The sequence below is a fragment of the Mus musculus genome, chromosome 6 (assembly GCF_000001635.26).
Source record: "Mus musculus strain C57BL/6J chromosome 6, GRCm38.p6 C57BL/6J".
NCBI lineage: Eukaryota > Metazoa > Chordata > Mammalia > Rodentia > Muridae > Mus > Mus musculus.
This window is the reverse complement of record NC_000072.6, coordinates 47206307-47230912: the sequence shown is the minus strand read 5'-3', so window position 1 is coordinate 47230912 and position 24606 is coordinate 47206307. Positions and strand designations below refer to the sequence as shown.

Sequence of the window (24606 nt, the reverse complement as noted above, 5' to 3'; positions counted from 1 at the left end):
GAGCCAAAGAAAAGAAGAAAACAGGCTATGTGTGTGTGTATATATATATATATATATATATATATATATATATATAAAATTATATAATATAAAATTATATAATATAAAATTATATATATAATTATAATTATATATAAAATTATATATATATATTTTCTTTTCCTATCTATTTAACCATAGTTACCTATCTATCTACCTACCTATCTACCTATTTATGTATCTACATATCTACCTATCTATATATTTATATATCTATATATCATCTATATATCTATATCTCATCTATATATCTATATATCTCTATATAGCCATATCCAGAAAGAATGGAGCTTACCCATCTTGTAAAGTCTGACTTGGTCCCCAAGCCTAGCCATCAATGACTCAGACCAGATAGAAACTTCTCTTTAGCTCCTGGGAGGGTTACACAACCCTCTCATGGTTATGTCCTTTCTGTGACAAAATACATAATATGACAGCCTTTATTGAAAATAAAGTTTTTATACAATATATTCTAATCATAGTTTCCATTCCCTTGTCTCCCTCCCGTCTTCTCCTTACCTCCCCACCCATCCAACTCTATCTTTATTACCCTCCTTCTTTATAAAACAAACAGATAAATAAAAAACAAACCAGAATAAAACAAAACAAAAGAAACAACAAAAATGGAAAGAAGGAAAGAAAGAACATGAGAATTAGACAGAGAGATACACACATAGACACACATAAAATTTATTAAAATGAGTTAGAAATCATAAAAAAAAAGAGGTACAAAATCAGTACCTGAAATGCAGCTACACTGGGTATGGAAGCTTTGAGACCCCAGCTGAGGAATTAGCGGAAGGCAGCCATCATGTCCAGATGAAAACAATAGCATGTATACTTAGCTATACATGTTATAAATCACAATAGTATGGCACTCATAAGGCCCTATGATTTACTTGTGGTGCTGGGGTCTCACTTGTGCTAGGCAAATGCACGGCCACTGAGTTGTAACTGCAGCCTTTCCTGATGTCACTGATGAGACTGTGGGATGAACACTGGAGACACTACAACGATAAAGGATTTTGATACTATTAATATTTTGTGTTGGCAAATTCATAACAATTTCCCTTTTCATGATAAGAACACAATTAAGGGCTGTAATCTATTTTGATACAAGTCTTAATGAAACATGAAGGAAATACAGGGCATGTAACCCATGCATTGTTGCAATGTAGCATTATTGAATGCAAAATCAATTGAATCAATATGCTTTTTTAAATCTTTTAATAGCCACTTCATCATTCTACACACTCATTGATAATTGTCCTACATTGATAAATAATATTTAAGACCATAAGTTCTTGAAGGATAGGTTATAGTGCAGTCAAAAGCACCACTCGGTAGAGAATTGGTTAGGACAAACCTCTCTGAAGAAGTTATATAGTGAGCTCCTTTTCCAGTGTCCTGGCTACTCTCATAGTGTCTGTTAGCTTGAGCAAGCTGAGCGAGTGGAAAATATATTTTATCTTTTTTATTTTTTTCCCTCACCATTATTGTGATCCAGAGAAAGAAGACAATATATTTCTTCTCTTTTGTTCGCTCATGATACATCTCTTGTCATATGGAGGTTCAAACTCAAGAGTGGGATGAGGGATGTAGAATCTGGATGAGTTTTTAAGACTTAATGGAAAGAAAATAGATAATTACCCATTCAGTCCACGGAGCCAATCTGTAAACCTTAATTGTATTTCTGCAGCCTATGAGCCATACCATCTGCCTTGTTAAAAACAAGCCTAGTTTGAATGATTTTGAGTAAGTGGGGCTGTGTGGGGGTGATAAGTGTCCAGACACTTAGGAAGAATATTCAAACTGATTCAGGAAGGCTCTGATCCCTTCAGTGCCACTGAACAACTGGATTCAGGTCTTGTTTGCTTTCTGGTTCTCAGATGTCTCCAGAGAGTGACTCGCCCCTTGTTTTCTGCTGATCACTGCATTTAGGAGGAAATGGAAATTGCCAGAGCCACACAGATGGGTTATATTCATTAGCACCCACCATCGTCCTCGCAGTGAAGGGTGTGAACACTCACACTGCTAATGAAGCGCGAACGGGGCAGGGAAAGTAAGTCATCAGCATGTGACAGCAGGGCTATGCCACTGCACTGGGCACTACTTTGTGTGAGTTTGATGAAGGTGGAATGTGAACTGAATGTGAAACTGCCTTGATTCTCAGGTTCCACAGACAACTGACTCTAGGAAGAGGGCCATCTCAACCAAGTAGAAGGTCTCATTAAAAAACATCCCCGCGCCTGCCAGTTCATGACATCACTGAAGACATATTTAGAAATATGCTTAGGGAGACCAATACTTTATTTACTGTTATAGGAAAATTGTGTGGGCAGTGCTGGGGGCTCCAAGTCCCCAGTGGACTCTGATGTTGCTGTAACATGAAGATCAGTGACAAGACTGGACTTTACCTCTGGAAGACCTATCTTTAATTTCAACAGACACATTGTTAGGAGACCCATACTATGCTGTTACAATTGCTGCTTTCTCTCGACTGTGTAGAAAAGGCATCTACTAACACTTAATTTTACTGGGATCAATGGAGTTCTTTAATGATCCTTTCGTGGCTTCAAAAAAAAAAAAAATACAGGGCTGCCAAATGGGGCAGAACTATTCCAGATAAATGAGTTTCTCCATTATAAAGCAAATACAATCTCATTAAATACCCTAACCTCAGGCATCCATTTGGGTAGAGATAGCTGTTCTTAATTTTTGTTTGTTTGAGAATTGTCTTTTCTTGATGAAGTTTTAATAACATATCCATTGGTGTCTCTAAAGATACTAAGACTCCTTGTTTCCTTGCAAAAATGAAATTAATCTGACAAGCATCTTCTGGTTTATCTGTTTTCTTGTTTGCTAGCACAGACATTGCCTATTCTTAGAGTTGTCAGTGTTCCTGCCTCTAATATTCCCCCTGGAACAATCTTTTGTTTGTGTTGGATGGATTTTGTAGCGTCTAGGAAAGCAGACAATGGTTTTCTCTAGAATGTCCCATAAAATCATTATAATAGGCTGTGTGGGTATTGTCTGCGCCTACTTAGTTTTCTGCTTCTGAAATCCTTACATCCTCATTAAAGACATACACACTGAATTCTATCAAGGACTCAGTTTTGAGCATGGGGAGGAGGGATCGTCTTTTTTTTTTTTTTTGCAGCTGGTCATGCTTGAACTCTGACCTAGTTCTGCAGTTTAAAGGCTGGCTTCCTTCATGTTTCTAATGTCAGTGTTTCTACATGGATTAAGGTCTTTACTCCTACATCCCTTATTTGGGGCACTGGCCAGGTTTCTGCTATGGTCTTACCATATATTTAGAGCTCCTTTCCTCCGAACAGTGTATTTTCTTTAAGATAGATATTCCGGAGGGACTGACGAGTACTGTGTCGGGAGAAGCAGGATCTCAGGACATGTTTGTTCAATGAAAGCACAGATATGAAACATAAATGTATTTTGGCTTAGATTTTATGTTCAGAAGCTATATATTGTTGAAAATACTTTTCCCCTACCCAAAGGCTCTTGTAAAATCCTATATTTAATTTGCCCTGGTTACAGGCAAAGTACGATTCACAAAATGTTCACATATTTATGTAAAACCAGGTTTCTAAGAATGGTGTTTTACTAAGGCCTTCTCATTTGTCTGGAAAGAGAATTGGCCAGTTTAAATTCTGAAACAAATAAAATGCATGAATTTTCTGATTGCTTGTTATTGTTACAACTCCATTCTATAACCAGAGAAATTGCCAACATTTGTATCTCAACTGCAGATTTCAGGTCAAATAAAATGTTTTCCCAGCATATAGCCTAAAGTAACAGAATCAGCGCTGTGCAGTCAGCCGTGGTTTACTGAAAAATGAGCTGTATGTGATGGCTGCATATGGGGGTGAATATAAGCTAGTCTAAGTAGGAATGATATATACATACACACTCTCACACACACATACACATAGACACATACACATGTACACACACATACCAATCTTTAAAAATTGGATCTATTTAAAATAGTAGTTTGAAATAAACCTAAGCATAGAAATGTATTAATTCAGTACGTATGTACACCGTGGATCAAGCTGTATGTCTATTAATGCTGAAAGTACAGAATGTTTTAAAGATCATCTTATACTTTTTTTGAAAAAAATTTCCAAGTTTTCTACAGTGAATAATTATGCATAGCTCTTTGACATATAATGCACATACAAGTGTATATGATTTTATGTTTTGTCCTAAGCTTCCTTCTTAAAACATGAAGAAAATTCACTATGGGAGAAAGAGAAAAAGCACATCACTTTAAAACATAAAATTTGTTTTTAATAACTGATTTAACCATTCAAAAATCCTGTTAGTCAATTAATAACATCCCTTCTTCTTAGCTTGTAGAAAAATGGCAGCTAGCTGTGTACCCTTCAGTCAAGAGAATAGAAGAAAAATGCTTTACTAGGGCTTTTGATCAACAAGAAAGACCCAGTATGGTTGGTGTCAAGAGCTCTCTTGTTATATAAACAAACACAAAGCAGACCTACTTGAAGCGAGGGAGGCCGAGTAGAGAAAAGACAGAAGCAAGCCATCACTAAGGCTGGAGCCTTAGTAGGTCAGTGGCATAGCACTTACCTAGAGTATGTAAGGTCCCGAGTTCAATTCCCCCCACTGAAAGATTAATTAAATAAAAAACAAACTCATCATTAGTATTTTCTAATCAATAGCATGTCATGTCTACAAAATAAGAAACAGCAGAGAAATTTTCAAAGAGCAGAAATAGAGCTTTTGGAAATTCAGGACATAAAAGAAAGAAAAAACAATGGAGATTTTCAAAATGCAAATGTGAGGCCATGGCTCAGAAATCTGGGGAAACAGAGACAAGAAAATTGAACCAATGAGAAGAACCATAAGAAATCAGTGTCAGTCCAAGAGGCATGGCATCTCAAGGACATAAGTCGTGGAAAGAGAGCTAAACAGAGAATACAGGAAATTAACCTCCAAAATCAACTCAAAGAAATGTCACAGAGCTACAGGGAATGGCTCCCCAAGGCAAAAGCCCATTAAAATAATCCAGTGACAAGTACTCAAGTAGACTCACATTGAATAATGTTCTTGAGATTTCAGAAAATGGGGAAGAATATGAAGCTTCAAAAAGCTTTCAGAGAGAGGGGAACACTGTATTTAGTGGAGAGTTAAAGGTTAGAATGGCCTTGAACTTGGACAGAGCAATGCTACTAACAATGGAACAAGTCCTTCAAGACAATGAAGGGAAGTGATTTACACTCAGTGCTCCACAGTCTGCCTGAGCTCAGCTCAGTGGGAGGGCGAATGGTTGTCATGCCCTTCAGAACTCACAGAAAGGTGCTCCACTTAGCTACCTAGAAGAGGAGGTCATGGACACGTTAGCAACCGTGCCCACATGATCCAGAGGCCAAGGAATACACAGCATCATAGATGCAGGGACCACAGTGGCTCATCCACAGAATGCTCTAGAATGATGTTCCCAGGAAAAGGCAAGGAAGAGACTGTCATGTATGTATGATGCATGTTGAGTAAAGATTTTTAAAGTTGAGAGAGAATTTTGGTTTGACTTTTATACCTACCTTATAGAAAATAAACCATAAATGACTACCTTATGGAAAATAAAAATGTAGCTTAGTAGTATAGCACTTGTCTAGCATGCACAAGACTCTGTATTCAATGCCCAGCAATAATGAATAAAAAGAGAATAAAAAACCTGTGCAAACCAGAAATGTCATTCTGTTATATAGTTCAGCTACCTCTACCACAGATAAAGTCACACAACATGAACAGTTATAGCTAATCTAACCAGCGTTAACCACCCAGACTGCTGGAGGAGCAGAGCTGCAGCTGTAATTGTAAGAGGAATAGATCTTTATCCACACCCACAATAACAGGTCAGCTGACTGACTCAAACTGAGAAGTTCAAGGATTAGCTCCTTAATCAGTCAACTGTGATCCGTTGGTCAGTCATGCTCATGTTTACATTGAGCTACTTTCATAGTCAGCATCAGAGTTGACTAATATAACACAGGCCACATATCTTTCAGGGCTAAGACATTTAATCTCTCTTTCTCTCTGTAGGAAACACTTGCTGAAGCCTTGAATAGCAACTGGGCATCTTCAAAGTTTTAGAGACAAATATCAAAGAGATACAAATATCAAATATCAAATCTGAAACTTGGTTGGCTAGTTTTTCTAATAACCCAGATAAAATTATTTGACACTTTAAACAAGGTGTCTGCGTTACTTTAATAAAAAAAAAAAAAAAACCCCGCAAAACATAAAAGAAGTGTTGATGTGAATTATCAGAGGTGCCAGACAAATTTTTTTTCACAAGTTGATAAAAATGTTAAATTATCTCTGTTCTTTCATATCTCTGATATTTGTTCACTCTAACTCGCTTCTTTGACCATGTATTCTCTTTCTTGCCCTTTAGTTTTTGACTTTAGTAAGAAGGAAGGCCTGAAGCTGAGTACAATTTCTAAACAGCCCCTCTGCATTCTGCACTGTGTCTGGGGAGCTGCGGCTGGAGATTCCCCAGCAAACCACTACTCCAAGCTAGCCAAGCAGAGTTTATTTTCCTCAGCCAAAGGTGATGTCCAATTTTCTTCAAACCTCATCTTGCTTATTTCATTAGGAAGCAGCCGAGACTCGCATTCCACTCATGGATCAAAGTTGGTGACACACTTCCTTCCTCTTGTTGCCTTGAAGTGGCAGGAAATCCGTAATCAATCTGAAAGTAAGTAGCCTCAGCCACTAAACAGGCTTCCAATTTAGTAACTCTTTAGGCAATGTCCCAGCAACACTTAAGGTCATTTTGTAGCCACAGCTTTAAGGAAAACAATAAGGGACACTTTCTGGAAAGTATGCTTTTTAAAATATGCATAACATCTGATAATATATTAATATTATACTGTAGACATGATGGCAAATATTTCTGTTCCTGGGTTTGGGATATGAAAACAAGGCACCACTTTCACTATTATATTCTCAGGTTAATATTTATGACCAGGCTCAGCAGAAATCTAAGCTGCAGCACTGCCAATTTCCAAAGCTTTATAGGCCCAAGGGGCCCTTGTGCTTACAGAAGCAGGCTGAGTTAGCTGGCGAGCTCTCCCAGCTCTTGCAGGAGGACATTCTTTCTTCTAGTATTTCCCCATGTTGGCTGTTCATCTTCTACTCTCTGCTTGACTATACCACTTACATATTTAGTAAGTAGGTTTATTGTTTTACCTACCACAATCAACCTTACCCCTCAGGATATAACATGTTACAGTTTTTCTACAGACTCCAAATCTATTTCTAACTATTGCCTCCCCTCCCTTATGTGAATTCCTATGGATGATGTGAAAAATGGTTAGGATGAAAATATCCTGGGAAGACCTGATAAATCTGCATGAAACTGTCAAAAGGCCATGTGCTCTAGGAGTTAATAGTGGTTGGGGGAAGAGATAGACTCTAATGTGAAGACTGACATCTGGGCCAGCTCTATGTAGATGGGTGAGAGAAGGGGGCGGGGGTAAGTTTTCTATTGTAGAGTTGAAGTACATGAAGGAGAGTGATGAACATGGGTCATGTTTGAAGTTCTACAGATTGTGGGTAGGGAAGATGGCTTGATTTCTCTGAAGGGTCACATTTCCCCAGAGTTATTATGTTGAACACTTAGTCCCCAGAATGAGTTGTGACCTTTGGAGGCAATCAAGTTCCTCTTATTTAGGGGATAAGCATCCTTATGGAAGAGAACTGGAGACTTTTCAACCCTTCCACCACAGGATGTGGGATAGAGCCATGTAGAAAGTCAAGATCAGGGTTTGTGTTGAGATAGATCTGGCTGGCAATATAGATCCATTAAAGATAAGAATAGTTTCAGAGACACTTACAGAACTAGGCAAAAACGAGAAGGATGGGGTGAGGGAGACATTTTATCAAAGGGCCACTATGTATTTTGTGATATGCAATGTTATCCCTTAGATCCTTATAACACTCTAGTGCAATGTACTTCATTAGCTTTATTTCAATAAACTACTTGGGAAATGGAAACTTAGAGAAGCAAGAGCCTTGCCCAAGCTTCCAGAGCATATAGAAATCATAAGCTGCATTAATTCCACTCAGTCTTTCTACAAAGGCCTTCTTACTTACATTGCTCAAAGGCTGGCAGGCAAGAGATGAGCCTTAGGGAATGGGGACTGAGGGGCATTCAGTGGTGTGGAAGGCAGAAGACGGCTGTAGCCATGGATGGATGTGATTTCCCAGGGGTTATGCAGAGTGAAGGCAAAGACGACCCAGGAGGAAGCATTGAGCATGGCAGACTCTCAGCATGAGTGGAGGAAGGACAGTGCTGGACAGAGACTAGGAGGGACAGCCGTGGAGATGAAGTACCAGAGGCCAGGGACAAGGTGTTTTCAAAACAGTCTGAAGTCCAATCAATGTTCAGACAGGCTATGAGTTCTGAAGGAGCCAATCAGGTTCCATTTATCTCTAGTTGTGCTAGAGATAGAAAGGAAAGCTAGGGTCCACTGGGTTCAGTGTTTATTAGGTCATTTTGGGGTCATAGATAGGACATTAGTGAGGGGCGTTTTCGTAGAGCAATGGAGGAAAGGAAATAGTGAAGAGGACTAAGGAGCACTTAGGAACAAAGGGACACTGAGTGATAGTGTTAGAGGGGAGAAAAGGCAGCGATTATAAATAGATTATGTCTGGAGAGAAAGTCTGATATATTTCCTCAGAGGGGAAACAGTCCGTAGGGATGAGGTGTATGGAGGAAATGATTAGTACTGGGGAAGATGCGTGAAAATGAGGGTCCTCCAACCTGGGGACACAGTGGGAAAATATCACAGGCAAGAAATGACTAGGGAGGGCTGGAGAGATGGCTTAGTGGTTAAGAGCACCGACTGCTCTTCTGAAGGTCCTGAGTTCAAATCCTAGCAACCACATGGTGGTTCACAACATTCTATAATGAAATCTAATGCCCTCTTCTGGGGTGTCTGAAGACAGCTACAGCGTACTTATATGTAATAAATAAATAAATCTTTTTTTTTTTTTTAAAGAAATGACTAGGGAATTTCTTGTAGTTTTTGTTGTTTTGAGAAAAGGCAGATGGAGTCAGAGACCATTCATGGATCTGGGCAAAAGTGACTGGCCAAAGTGTGAGCTAGCAGAATGGGAGAGAGAGAGAGGAGAGCCAGGGCACTAAAGGCTGAGCTTGCCTGCTCTGAAGGACTTGTCCTGATCTGGGGGATTGTGGAGGAGAGAAAAGATTGTAAACAAGATTGAAAGCCCTCAGAAAATGTAGAGAATGTTAGGAAGAGTATGGTAGTGGTGAGGGCAGGTAGATCTGTCAGCACCAGGTGTCATGGCTCTCCAAGAGGCGCTATTTTACACTTGAGTGGGGATTCATTCTGGGGAAGTCCTGAGAAAGTGCAAATACTTCATCTTACCTTCTGTTCTCTACCAGGAGGATGGAACTCTCTGTCTATGAGCCTGCGGGAAAAGTCTATTCTCAGAGCGAAGTCAGATTTCAAGTGTGGAAATATTCATTCTATGTTTCAAGTGCTCAGAGGCCATGGGGTAGGGCATTTGAAGAACACTGGAGAAATAGCTACAAGGAGGAGTAGCTTTGAGGTCTGAATTGGGGCAGCCTCAGGAGCGAGGAAGCACAGCGTGACAGTATGAGTTTTGATGTTCATATATTTCTTGAGTGCAAGCTTATGCTTCCCAATTCATTTTCTTCTCCTCAGCCAAGTTTGGGACTTTGCACTTCTTGAAACATGTGCGCTCCTAACCTTTGCTGTGTTCCCTTGGTTTGTCTCACTGCAGGAAATTATTGTTTTAATCCATGATACTCTTGCCAAACAGATTTCCTTTTAACATCCTTTGTACACCCATAGCATGAGAGATGAGCAAACTACTGAAACCGAGAGAGGAAACGTCTCGAGGCCATGTTGTAGGGTGGCTACAGCTGAAGTCTAAACACATATAAACATCCAGCATGAGGCCTGGTAGAAGGGAGTCCCACATATGTTTAAGAAGTGTCCTGCTGCTTGTGAGTATGGATAGCAAGGTTAGCTGGGCTGAATGCTAATTTTGTAAACAAGAGAACCCTTGGTTGTATAGCAGACACCGAGACCCAAATAATGGCCTAGGGCCACTCAGCTAATGCTCCCATGATCCTAACCCATCTGCCACCCTCCTTTATTCACAGTCTTTCAGTGCTGTGATGGGTTTCCCATGGTACACTGACACAAGGACCTCCCATCACTACCTACTTCATCATCTAACTGATTTCCTGCTATGCAGATACTTGCCCCAATTTGCAGAGACTATTTCCCTGACTTGAACCTGCTCTAAGTCTGAACAATTTGTAGGCAGTATTGTTCAGTTCTGTTTACCCAAGCTACTGAATGGGATGCTAGTCTTCTTGATCCCTAATCAGCTACTTGAAATATTAACTGGTATTATTGATACCTTTGCACACATGCATATCATCTCCTTAAAAGAAGAGAAGCTCTGAGAGGCTGGAGGAAGCATCTTAGTCACACAGACTTGCAGAGGTAAAGGTATCTGGAGTTCCCCTTTCTAACATGTCTGTTTCTCAGATGGTGCTACTGAGGCCCAGAGGAGGGAGATGTCTTGCCTATTGTATCTTAGATATTTTTTTTTTTTGGTTTTTTTTTTTTTTTTTTTTTTTTTTTGGTTTTTTTCAAGACAGGGTTTCTCTGTGTAGCCCTGGCTGTCCTGGAACTCACTCTGTAGACCAGGGTGGCCTCAAACTCAGAAATCCGCCTGCCTCTGCCTCCCAAGTGCTGGGATTAAAGGCGTGCGCCACCATGCCTAGCCTTAGAAATGTTTTGATATGCCATTTAACCACTTTAATGGACAAGTCAGTGGCAGTAAGTATACTTATACTTGCTTGTGGCATCATCCTCTCCATTGACTTGCAGAAGGAAAACACTGTTGAAACTTCCACCAATGAACACATGATTGTTTCTATTTTGAGCCCCATGAACGAAGGTTGTTGCTATGAATGTGGACTGAACAAACCCATGGCCTTTCTGAAGAAAGTATTTATTATTGTGTGTGTGTAAGTGTGCACATGTATGACACGGACAGGGCATTGTACCACAGCACATGTATTATGACAATCAGAGGACAACTTTGTGGAGCTGGCTCTGGCCTTCCCCCTTTATTGTGGTCCAGGGGATCAGATCTCTAGTCTTGTGTAACAAGTGTCTCCACCCACTAGGCAGGCTCACCATCCTCCATGCCTCCTAAGTCCCACAGAGCCTCCTAAGCCCCACAGAGCATAGTGAGTTCCACATAGAAGAGGTTCAGAGGAAGCCTAGACAGCCAATGGTGATTGTTATCTTGCTCTCCATCTCGTTGAAGAGAATATATAAGCACATGAAACAGAAAGACTGCCCATCCTCTGATTTAGTTTATGTGAAGATATCCTTTAAATGTCACTAATATTTTAGCAGTGCACACACAACAAGTATGGAAGTGGTTTTTTTTTACAGGTGTATTCATGGTTCATATTCATAGCAACAACAATTGTTCACAAGGGGCTTGAAACAGAAATAATCTAATGCCACTGAATTTTCTACAGGAGAGTCACATGTGCTCCTGAATCTATATATTCCAGAGAGAAAGAAATACGTTTTCAAAATTTTCACTTCTCTGTAAAGTAAGACCTTTCCAGGGAACTCCTATAATATGCCAAACTTTGAAATTATAAGGTTTTTATAAACCCAAGGTCAAGGATTTCCTTTGGAAGAAATCTATCCAGTGCCATCCTACTACATTAGAGAATGATTAAGTTTCCTTAGGCCTAGAGATGTCTAAGTTTTAAAAATCTCTTTACAGTTCTCTGAAGGTTAACTGAAGGGCATGGGTGTTAAGCTCAGGGGAAATGTCTACTTCCTTACAGCACAGCCTGCATCCAGCACCAAATCGATGCCACTGAGAGTTGTTATTTAATGATCCTGAATGGTTTAACTCTTTTTAGCCAATAAACGGAAAGATGGTTTGCTACCCATGGCGCACAATGATTTTTATACCCTTCAGGAACACAGGAATCTAAAAACAAAACAAGACAAATGAACAACAACAACAACAAAAACAAAAACACAGGGGAAGACTTATGGCTATTTTGTTCACTTCTGTATTACATGAAAGTTTTAAATCATACCTTACATGCCATGTTTTCTAGGAACTATGAGCCAATTTCACCAGGAAAATAAGCCTGAGAACAAAATGGGTAATTCCTCTATCTTTAACTGACATTAAAACCTTAGACAAATGGTTAATAAATTGACTACTTTTGGTGTCGAAGTGATTAATGAGGATGAGACAGATATAACACAAATGTTAATTGCTAAGCATATTTTAACTTGTCCTCAGTTCTGAGATTGCCTATAGATTAGAAATATGCAAATGTTAGATGATAAAATATACAGATGTTTATTTGTGTCATTTCAAATTTGTTAAAGTGATATGAAATTAGTGTTCATAAAGAGAAGAAATTGCTACATAATTCTTGTTTTTTTTTTAACCTCAAGTATACCCTTTTGCTTAGAGAACAGAAGCTAGTTACTTTAATTAAATATAAAAATATGGAAAGTTCATTACAGTAAGCACTATAATTACACTGAATATAAGATAATAGATTTGGGGTTCTGGTGTGTTTATTTTAGAAGTTATTACAGTTAATCAAAATGGTAATGTTAGTATAGACATACAGTTTTCTTTAATATATTAATTACACTCAAGCTGTAGTTGAGCTAGAGGAATAGCTCGCTCAGTGGCTTCATAAAAGTGAGGATCTGTGGATTCAGAGCTGCAGAATCCACATAAAGCTGGCCGCAGAAGCCGGCATCTGTCAGCCTAGTGCTCCTACAATGAGATGGGAAGTGGAGGAACTTCTGTGCAGTTTTGCAGGCCATGCAGCCTGGTGAGTGAAGTGAACGGTAAGAGACCATGCCCCCAGACAAGGCAGGAGTCAAGAACCCACACTTGAGGTTGTCCTTTGACTCCACCCATGTGTGTACCCACACACACCTACACAAAAATATACACATATATACATACTTAAACACATACACACATATCATACATTCTAAGATTTTTTAAATCTATAAATAAAAGCTTTAAATTTATCATAATATATTTATGTATCCATATCTATATCTCTGCATATAAGTTATATATATTTATATATCCATATGTTATCAACTATATGTTTACTTATATATGCATATGCCTATATATTTATATACTTATAAAACACATTGAAATTCAAATGCTAAAAAGTCAATGCATAAATAATGTCTAAAAAAGAATAAAATTAGAATTTGGGTTTTTATCTGCAAAGTTAAAGTTTTCTGTATCCTAAAATGCAGAAGCTCCTCTTGTGACCCACATTTTCCACCCAGGCTGGCTTCGAACTCAGAAATCCGCCTGCCTCTGCCTCCTGAGTGCTGGGATTAAAGGCATGCACCACCACGCTCGGTGGGAAAAAGTTTTTAACTTTGAAAATGGTTAGTGTTTTTAAAAATACTTCCTAATGAGAACTATTGTTTTTATGGCAATTTCTAATTTAGAAACTCACTCATAAAACGGCCTTATCTTTAGATACTCACAAATTCCATCTTGCCCCTTTCAATAACTATTTTCTATTCAATATTATCAAAATTCAGGTCTCAATCTCAGAACAAAAAAATGGTTTAGAAGTCTTTTATGACTAAACTGTCATTAAGTAAAGCAAAGAGTTTCTCCTTCACCTTAAAAAGGGAAGGCTACTATGTAGGTCTGCATGAAATAATCCCATTTTAATTCATTTAAAATTATTACAAGCAGCCTATTTCTAAAATTGATCATCAGAAGCTGAGTTCACTAACTAGACTAATTGTACATAAAAGTAATAAATAATTATTTTGAATTAGTTACATATAAGCTTAGAAACATTTAATGACATACATGTTTAGAGTAAATAATAGGGAGTAACATTATTTTGACTTACTCAAAGTAATTTTTCATGCCTTTCAGTAGAGATGGGAATAGCCTGCTTTTTAATAACAGGATGTTTAGGGTGCCACTTAGATAAGCAGCCTGGTGGGGTGCTGTGGTGCATGGTTATGTAGGGCAGTAGCAAGCACCCTCTGCTCTTTTCTTCTAAGAACCACAAGGGTTTAGACCATTGTTTAACTTAGAGTTGAAGGCACAGGGATGTCGTCAAAATGCTCAAGTCACAAATTCTCCTTTCACACCAGGGCTAAGGATGCCACTGGTCTCTTTTGGCTCGTCATGAGTAAGAGGATGACAAAGGTATGCTGGATGTCCTTATTTTGCCCAAGTTACTTGCTGCTTTTGGACCGATCACAGGGGGCTTGTATGCCAATGGTTAGTAAAACTTTTCTGAGATTGGCTACAGGCCAGTTCCTTAGTTAAAGTCAATTTGTTGAGTAGCTTTGACAGCTCACTATACCTTGTTATTTATGTCTAGTCCCATAAAATTGACAACTGGCCCCTAAAACTCACACAGTCTTACACCAGCTGACATCCTATTGGTTAGGCAGTGGGTTTATAAGTTGATTCAACTGCTAACTCTTAGTACCCCAGTCCTCTTCCACAGGCTACCACAGTACAATTAACAGAGGGAAAACCACAATAAAGACAGCTTTGTGTGTGAGAGAATATATGTAGTATGCTCTTGTATGTTCATCCTGAGACTAATGAAGATTTATGTAGTACTAAAGAAATCTGTTACAAGTTAGGTTAGCAGATTTTGGCCATTGCCTATGAAATACTTTTTTCAATCATGACTAAAGCACACTGTTCTCTTTCTATGCTTTATCACCAGCAAGATGCTTGGGCAACCACGGCCATGTGCTACTAGTTAGCTCAACCTGTCCCATCTGTTCCACGGATCACAACAGTTAATGAAGGGGCCCTGCATGATGTAGACACACTTGCTAAGACTAGGTGCTAGAATAGATCCGGAGGAATCAGGCATTGCCAACTTTTCCATCTTTGGGTTTGGTGTGTATGAGGAATCTCTAGCATACTTTCTTTGACTGGTTGGTTTAGCCTAGATGAAGCTGAGTGTTTCCAGTTTCCCTGGAAGAGTCCCACAAAAGACAAAGTAATATCAATGAACAGGGAGCCTGGAACCCCTCTCTCCTTAGGACACTGGACTTCCCCACCCTTAAGAGCCAGTTTCTTGGCCATCTAAACTGTGCTAATGGCTTAGCAGGCTGCAACCCTTATTCCAACCATGTGAATATCTATATGTGTCCTTACAAATGGTTTTGATTGCTTGGAACCCATCAACTTTAGTCTCTTGGACTTCAAGTGGAATGGAGAACTTGAAGAAGTGAGCATTTCCTGTACTGGGCCCACAGTCATTCTGAACAGATGAACTGACTGAGAACCAAAATTTCTAGCCGTTTTATTGTGATTCACAGATTCAAGCAAACTTTATTTTCTCCAAAGTATTAAGTTGGGTAATTACACACACACACACACACACACACACACACACACACACACGCGCGCGCGCGCACACACACACACACACACACACACACACGCACATGCACACGCTCACATGCACAAGAAAAACATGATTTCCTGGTTTTAGGCAGCATCAATGTCCCTTTGCTTTTAGGGTAAAATATGTTGATGTGACTTTTGTCCACTTTTACTTCACTACACAGCAGCTCTGGAGATTAAGGGAGTGAAATGAAATGAACCACTGCTGCTTCTGAGAGGTCAAGAACTTGCCTGTCCTCCCTCCCTCCCTCCCTCCCTCCCTCCCTCCCTCCCTCCCTCCCTCCCTCCCTCCCTCCCTCCCTCCCTCCCTCCTGTTGAAGTTTAGTCTTTTGCTATGTATTGTAATGCTAAATAATGGCTCCCAAGGCCTGGTTGCTCCCAGGGGCAAGAGAATCTGCATGTACACAAAGTGATATTATGTGACCTTGCTCCTTAATTTAAAACTAGTGGTTCAATAGAGAGGCTGACAGCCTATAGCTGGAGAGAAGAGTGGTAGGTGAGGTTTCAGTTCCTGGACTTGGGGAGGGAAGAAAAAGATGGAGAGGGAGAAGATGCAGTGAGGTAGGTGAGTCATGTAAACATGGCCATGAGGGCTGGCCAACTGGAGTTAAGAGCTGCCTAGATGGATTATGGCAAGTTATAATTTGGGATTATTTACAAGGAAGTAAATATGATATCTTAGAGGGTAGATAATCTGCCCAGCTGTAGTGCTGATTAAGGGTTATTATAAGTATAAAAGTTATATGTCTTTTGTCTAGGAACTGAATAATCATAGGTGGGGTAGAAAGCCCTGATTGAGACTAAATATTGAGATAACACCCCTCTCTCTCGCCCTTCCTTCCTTCTCTCCCTTCCTCTTTTCCACCTTCCCTTTCTCTTTTTCTCCTCCCTTTCCCCTTTCCTTGGCCTTTGAGATCTTTTCTCTTTACTTAAGGTTATTTACATACATCTTTAATACTTTCTCTTTCTGTTCTATATTGCCAAGTGAGAATTGTGTACATGATGATGAAGATGCTTTGCTGTATGTGACCATCATGGAATGGCAAAGTCAAGTTAATTAGAATATGCATTATCAACTACTTAGCATTTTTTGTGACTGTTAATTTCTCTATTGTAACAGCATTGGACTCGGTTAGGATGGCCTTTTAATATCCAGTTATAGCTTCTGTGTTTTATGGAGATTCCCAAATATAGGACAGTCTCAGATCCTCACTTTAGAATTCACTTCATATCACTCAGGGCTCAGGGTGTACATTTATATACACATCAAATCCAATATATGCTGCTCAGTTATATGAACAGGAATTTAAAAGAGGCATCAAGGACACACCAAAACCACCTCATCACAGAAATCGTTGCAGTCAAGAACTATCCTTTGTAAAGCCACACAAATAATATTCCCATGTAGGTTGCTGGGAAGGGACCTTTGCTCTTCAGTGATTAATGGTCCTCAGAGATGGGAAATCCACCTGAGGTTGACAGGTTTCTCACTGCATGTAGAGCTGCGATAGCAAGTGACTATGGCTTTGCAGAGAAGGCAGTCCCGATGCAGGATTAGTGATGGGTGCAGTAAACAAGGCAGAGAGGGGAGACCTAATCACAGTGGAAAGTGTATGAATGATTTAATAAATCTGCAGCAGTCATTTCACCTCACAGGCAACGTCCACATGCAAGAAAGAAGGTGATGAGGCTGTCTCCCATACCTGTGCAATGTACAATTTAAAACTGGACATCCATTTTTTTAAAATTAAATGATCACATAAAGAAAACGAGGACTGAGTGTTGACTTTGGAAAATGGATTTAGTTTTTCTATCTCTGACCTTCATGAGGGAGTCAAAGTCAAAGGAATTTCTTCAAGAACAAAAATATGTTTCACAGATTTATTTTCTTTCTTCTGACAGCATAGAGAAATATTTTAGTGCTGGAATTTGCACAATATAGAACAAGTAATAAACTTGGTCTTTTGTGTGGCTATCTTCTCTACCATGTTGATGGTTCAACTCTGACTTCTAAAGAAGTGGGGGTGGGGGTGGGGTAAAAACCTTAGTTCAGGATTTAAACAACATCAATAAGCATTTTACCTCCATTGAAACTATTTTTTTCTTTTTCCTCTATTTTAAAATATTTTAACCTTAATATTTACATTTTATCCTTTGAAATACTAAAGGTAGATATATCAAAATGCATTATTTAGTCATTCTATGTTATGACTGTTAATATTAGAGTCACTTAGGAGGGGCTGGAGAGACAGTCCAGTGAGTAAAACACTCACACAGGAAGCACAGGCAGGCAATTGCCAGAACAAGCTTCCTAATTTAGTCAGAACAGGAGAGCTCTGGGCTCAGCAAGAGAACTTGCCTCAGAGAACCAAGTACAGAGCTGTTGAGGTAACTGTCCAACATCAATTTTGGGTCCTCACATGCCATCACTCATACACAAAGTGTGCATACCATATATGTATATATGAATATATACCATATATACACATGCAAAGCAAGATAGAATGTCCTAGGCAACACCTCAAGGGTGTGCCTCGAGGGATTTTCCAGAGAGTTTTAACTGAGGAGGGAGGCACACACTGAATGTGGGTAACAACATTGTGTATTTAGCCTGGTGTTCCAGACTTACTTGAATAAAAAGGCTTGGGAGTGAGGTGTGAGCTGAGCATCAACATTGATGGCTCTGCTCCCTGGTCCTGGGCTCAGTGTGACCATTTGTCTTACAGTTTCACTTCCATGCCTTCCCTTAAGGATGTACAGTGTCCCTTTGAACTGGAAGTTAAAACAAATCTTTTTTTACCTTAAGATTTTTTCTGTCGGGTATTTTGTCCCAGTAACAAGTCAAATAACTGATACAGGATATAGTTGTCATTTTAATATGTTAATTTAAATGTGGGATCTGTGGAAAAATATGGCGTGGTCTTTTCATTGTCTGAGTAAACTCTTTGCATCTATATCCCACATGACACAGAAAATAGGTCGTGACCCTAACACGTGATGCAAGTTATATTAACACTGTTAGGCTTTCTTTTATTGAAGAATGTAGCTTTAAAAATAATGTGGTTTCTTATCAGAGGGGAAAAAATGTCTGAAAAATGACCCACTTTAAAATACCTACATGACATTTCTGTGGACAGCACTATAGATATGGCTGAGAGAATAGTTATTCCCAGCCTCAGTGTTTGTTGAGAACAAAATTTGCTGTCTCACTTCTTGGGCAGAGTAAAAGAACTCATAGAAGTGTGGTAAATCTCTTAACTTTTCCTTTTGCAAGAAAGGTGCACAATGGCTCAAACAGCCCTTTAAACACAGCTCTGCTTGTACTGGTGGTAGCACCAATACACATGGGTACCACTGTGACCTTTCTGGGGGCTCAAGGGCAAATGGAACTTTTGAAAAGTTTGAAGTTGTAAGGCCTTACAAGGATTCCCAGCATGGAAAACTTACACCTTTAGGAGGTGGAGTCATCAAGGGGTTGGTGGTGGGACTGCTTGAGAGGGATCACACCACCTCAAGTCCCATGTACTCAAAATTCATTACCCATACTTCCCTTCCCTCCCTTTCACTCTTCTGTTCTTCTTCCTCTATAGTTCGCTGTATGACGATATTTTAATCTGATCATATTAAAAAGTAAAAATAAAATAAACAGGAAATAAAAATAACAGACCCTAAAAGCCAACCTCAAGCATATTAGTGGTTATATAAGAAATGTTTGCTAAATTTAATTGAATTGTGGTTATGAGTCACTTCTGGAAACCTTAAGAGCCTTTTTGGAAGGGTTTTGTAGCTACCTCAGATGAACTGGAAAAGAAGTGTGGAAAGGGGCTGCAGTGAACTTTCTGGGTATGAACTCTAAGGTGACACAATGCTATCCTCACAGAATATGCAAAAGCAAGCATCTATTTGGTGTGGTTTCTCTCCACAATTTATCCTAAGACTATTACACTATCTCACAGAGGATATGTGTATATTTTTAAAAAATTAGCAGCTTTGGGATTATAAGAATATAAGTGTGAACCAGGAAAGAGTGACAACCAACACAGAGGTACCAGTTGCCTTTGGTTAAACAAAGAACTGTGATATGCTTAGGTCCAAGAGAAACAAGCAACTGTTTTTATTGCTGATTTTTACCTTTTTCCCCAGAATGACTCTTCAAACTTAGCTGCTTTATGCTTTTATTTTCTCTTCAGAAAACACAGTTGGAATATTACTTAGCAATAAAGAGAAATGAGCTTGATTAAGCCATGAAAAGGCAGATAGAAACTTAAATATAGGCTATGGAGAGAAGTAGCCAGCCTGGGAAGGCTTTACACTGTGAGCCTAACAACAAGATGTCCCAGAAAGATAACGCCAGTGGAGATAGGAAAGTGATGCCGGAAGCAGATGACAATGAGGGATGAGTATGCAGTACATGGAGGGTTTGTAGGCAGTGTTGTGGATATTTGTCAATTTATATTTATTCAGACTCACAGAGTGGCAAGATTATGGATTAGAAAAGGGCTGGCAAGATAGCTCAGAGGGTAAAGGCACTAGTCACCTGGCCTCATGTCCTGACTTCAATCCAGGACCTATATGGTTGAAGAAGAGTAAATTTCTGAAAGTCGTCTTCTGACCTCTATACAGGAGCAGTGGTGTGCACACCCCCTTACTCCCACATCTATACCCCACATGTACCTCCCCACCCCCATGCATACACATAAACACACATAAACATATTTCCCTCTCCCACACCTATACCCCACACATACCCCCCACCTCCAAATACATAAACATATATAAACACAACCCTCACACACCGTAAACCCCCCCCCCCACGTACACACACACACACACACACACACACACTGTTTAAAAAGTTACAAAATGTACTATATGTAACAAATACTAAATGCCAATATTAACTATGATGTGGTAAGATATCATTCACAGGGACTCTCAATGCCCAGAACCAGGGGTTTGGGGGCAAATGGGTACTCTTGTACTTTCTATATAATTTTTTTCTTGAAAATCTAAAATACTTCAAAAATATAAAGCCAGCTAATTAATGTCTTAAAAATATTAAGCCTTCAAATTACTAGGCCACCTGATAGTAAATCATTTGTAAAGCTAGGTCTCTTTGCTGTTAATTAGATATTAGTTACTTTTAGTTAATTAATTTAATGAATTAAATTTTTGAGGGAATGAAATATCTTATATATTTTAGATATTCATTTACATGATCAGTAGCAAGAAGCATCCATAAAGATTACGGCATTTTGGAAAATAGTGATTAAGTGCACACAGTGTATGTGTGCTGATCCTGTCATTCATTCTTTGACACTTCTCTCCTCCTTCCTTCCTGTGTCACTTTTCATATTAGCTAACATTCTGAAGTAAGGTCTTTCAGTGTTCAGAGAGTCCACTCTGCCAGGGTTCCAGATCACTATAAGACCTCTATTCACTGAAGATGATGGAACCTCAGCACCAATGGGGAGAGGTGGAAGGAATGGAGAGAGAAGAATGGTATTAGAGACTGCCGTGGTTCTGTTTATGCTTTCAAGGTCTTCCCTCTTTAATAAAGTAACAGACAATAAATACAAGCAAGCACAGAAAGACCTTTCTGATTCCATCTTCCACAAGGTATGTAACTTGGCACATGTCACTTTAAGCTCAATTATCTTCCTTCCTCACACATCCAGTGGGAGATGTTTACGGTTGGTTTCAGTTGTCAATTTGACACAATGAAGAATCACTTGGGATTTGAGTCTCAATAAGGAAGTGTTTAGAAGAGGTTGGCCTGTGGCCATGTCTATGAGAAATTATCTTGATTATGGTAATTGAGATGGTAAGGCCTATCCATTGTGGGTACAATCATTTCTTGAGTTTTTAATGACTACATGTCAAAGCAGAAAAACATGCTTCCTTAGACCCTGGAGTCTATCTTATTTCTGGAGCACAAAGGTATCATATTCAGAATTCAATGGTCATATATTTGCTACAAATACTTCTTTCAAGAATAGAAAGATTATTAATACATTATGGGTTTTAAAGGGCTGACTAACTCTTATTAGCAAACAAATGTTCCTTTGAACTATTGTGGAAAAACCAATGGAGTCATGAGTCCTTCTATCCATGGATGGCCACGACATCGTTGGAAGAACATCTTAGGTATCAGGTTGCCTGTCAAAATGTGATTCTCTTGTCTGTCTTTGCATTGTAGAACTTCCAGAATGACTATTCAAAGGGTGATTTGAATTCTTATTATTCCACTTTGCTGACCTTCAAGGGCCCCAAGGTCTAAATTCTAGGCCATTAGCAGCACTATGCTAAGACTTTTTATATTCCTGAGTTGGTTCCCCTAATATTTCCATGTTCCTTTTTTGGACCCTAAGATGCCATAGAGCTGAGTGGAAACTCAGGTTTGAGTTCTAGGAGACACTGAGAAGTGACGATGCAGGAGAAGGTCAGCGTCTACCTCAGAGACTCTGGCTTGATGTACCTACTACTCTACTTAATTTGGAAATAACAATTCCCCTTTTACCTCCACAGGCAAGAACAGATCTAGAAGGACATCTTAAAGTGTAAGTATATAATGTAATGTGCCATCACATATATGTGACAACACAGAAACAATGTAACCAGTCTCCTGATACACAGTTGTTATGTTCTGCATATTCACTCTGATTTCTAGCTTAAAACATTGATACTGTTCTTAAAGGAAATATAGTTAGGTGCCTGGAAGCTTATAGTTATAGCAGCTCATCAACTAATTGATAGAGAGCTTTGTTTTATGTGTGCTTCAGTCTCACAGCACCTTATATAATCTGTGTTACTGACTCATTGATGTCAAGTTCATAGCCAACAGCACAATAATTCATGGTGGAATAAACCTTAGATAACATATATCTTCTCCAACCTGTCATAGCTTCCTTGTGCTTAGGAACAGAAGACAGGATTATAATACTCCACTTCGGGACATTTTGAATGACAAAGCCACCAATAAAAAGATGCAAAAAGCATGACCTTATGCCAGTTATAAAAATGACAGTTTATTGTATCAGAAACTAAACAAGGCAGAGCACAGCCCATGTGACCTCAGGGGGAATGTGTACACTGCTGCATATCTTGTATCAGTCTGTGAATATCTGCAAGTCACCACAAAGGCATCACAGGTACTATTTTTAACTTACCAAGAACTTTTACTATGCAGGCTAATTCTCAAATATAAAATCCAGAATAATGATGGACAACTGGATGAATGTAAAAATATGCAAACATTTTCCATCTTCTGAAACATTTCTGGGAGATGCAATAAAGGGAATTGTGCTTCCTAATGCTTTCTTTCTTTCTTTTTTATTGGATATTTTCTTTATTTACATTTCAAGTATTATCCCCTTTCTTGGTTCCCTCCCCCCTCCTGGAAATCACCTATCCCATCCTCCCTCTCCCTGCTTCTATGAGGGTGTTCCTCCACCCACCTACCCACTCCCATCACCCCACCCTCGATTCCCCTACACTGGGGCATCTATCGAGCCTTCATAGGACCAAGGACGTCTTCTCCCACTGATGCAGGACAAGGCCATCCTCTGCTACATATGTAGCTGGAGCTACATATGTAGCTGGTGCCATGTGTATCCCTTTGTTGATGGCTTAGTCCCTGGGAGGTCGGGAGGTCTGGTTGTTTGATATTGTTGTTCTTTCCATGGGTTTGCAAACCCCTTCAACTCCTTTAGTCCTTTCTCTAACTCCTCTATTGGGGACCCTGCGCTCAGTCTGCGAGCATCTGCCTCTGTATTTCTAAGGTTCTGGCAGGGCCTCCCAGGAGACAGCCATATCAGGCTCCTTTCAGCATGCACTTCCTTTATTTGTTTGTTTGTTTGTTTTTTATTGATATTTTCTTTATTTACATTTCAAATGTTATCCCCTTTCCAAGTTTCCCCTCTGAAAATCCCCTATCTTCTCCCCACTTCCCCCTGATCTCCAACCAACCCTCTCCCACTTCCTGGCCCAGGCATTCCCCTATACTGGGGCATAGAACCTTCACAGGACCAAGGGCTTCTCCTCCCATTGATGACAGACTAGGCCATCTTCAGATACATATGAGCTAGAGCCACGAGTCCCTCTGTGTTTTCTTTGATTGGTGGTTTAGTCCCAAGGAGCTCTGGTGGTACTGGTTAGTTCATATTGTTGTTCCTCTTAGGGGGCTGAAAGATTTTGCTGAAAGGACCCTGATATAGCTGTCTCTTGTGAGACTATGCCAGTGCCTGGCAAATATAGAAGTGGATGCTCACAGTCATCTATAGGATGGAACCCAGGGCCCCCAATGGAGGAGATAGAGAAAGTAACCAAGGAGCTAAAGGGATCTGCAACCCTATAGGTGGAACAACAATATGAACTAACCAGTACTCCTGGAGCTTGTGTCTCTAGCTGCATATGTAGCAGAAGATGACCTAGTCGGCCATCATTGGGAAGAGAGGTCCCTTGGTCTTGCAAACTTTATATGCCCCAGTACAGGGGAATACCAGGGCCAAGAAGTGGGAGTGGGTAGGTAGGGGAGCAGGGAAGGGGGAGGGTATAGGAGTCTTTTGGGATAGCATTTGAAATGTAAATGAAGAAAATATCTAATAAAAAAATAAAAATATTTGCTACTTTAATGAATTGTAATGTAAATATCTGATATGTGACCCCAAAGGGATCATGACCCACAGGTTGAGAATCTAAAGCAATGACTTCTTTAGCCTTGCAAAGATTTTGGACATGAAGATCACATCATTCTTTCTTTATTTCCTCTCACTATCTCATAATTTATTTCCTCTCATAATTTCATAATCTCCTCTCACTCACTTTAATGTTATTTCTTGCTTATCACTTAAAAAATATTTCCCATCAGTGTTTTACTACCACCTTTGTCATTATAATAAAACCCAAAGGCAACTGACCAGAAATTTCAATTAACTGCTTGCCAAGTGTTCATTTATCAATATGCGCCCTCCCATGTTTAGGAGGTGGAGATGAACTACCAGAAGCAGCAAGTCC

General features: G+C 39.5%; 1 protein-coding gene and 2 long non-coding RNA genes across 11 annotated transcripts in view; 1 reads left to right on the top strand and 2 right to left on the bottom strand.

Moving 5' to 3' along the window:
• Cntnap2 (contactin associated protein-like 2) overlaps window positions 1-24606 on the bottom strand; it is a 2241333-nt gene that overhangs the window by 70481 nt on the left and 2146246 nt on the right. The window lies entirely within an intron of this gene.
• The window catches only part of Gm35280, a 65970-nt gene that overhangs the window by 26441 nt on the left and 14923 nt on the right, over window positions 1-24606 (top strand). For 6 of the 8 annotated variants that reach the window (XR_001785456.2, XR_377589.4, XR_869027.3 and 3 more), the window contains 2 exons: window positions 1929-6781; window positions 22120-22151. This is a non-coding gene — a long non-coding RNA (predicted gene, 35280). The remainder of the gene's footprint in view (window positions 1-1928; window positions 6782-22119; window positions 22152-24606) is intronic. The other 2 variants (XR_869023.2, XR_003956288.1) reach the window with 2 other exon arrangements.
• Window positions 343-3415, bottom strand: Gm35565. The gene is made up of 3 exons (XR_377595.4): window positions 3347-3415; window positions 781-1046; window positions 343-450 (listed from the first exon to the last, which is right to left on the bottom strand). It is a non-coding gene; the product is annotated as a predicted gene, 35565 (long non-coding RNA).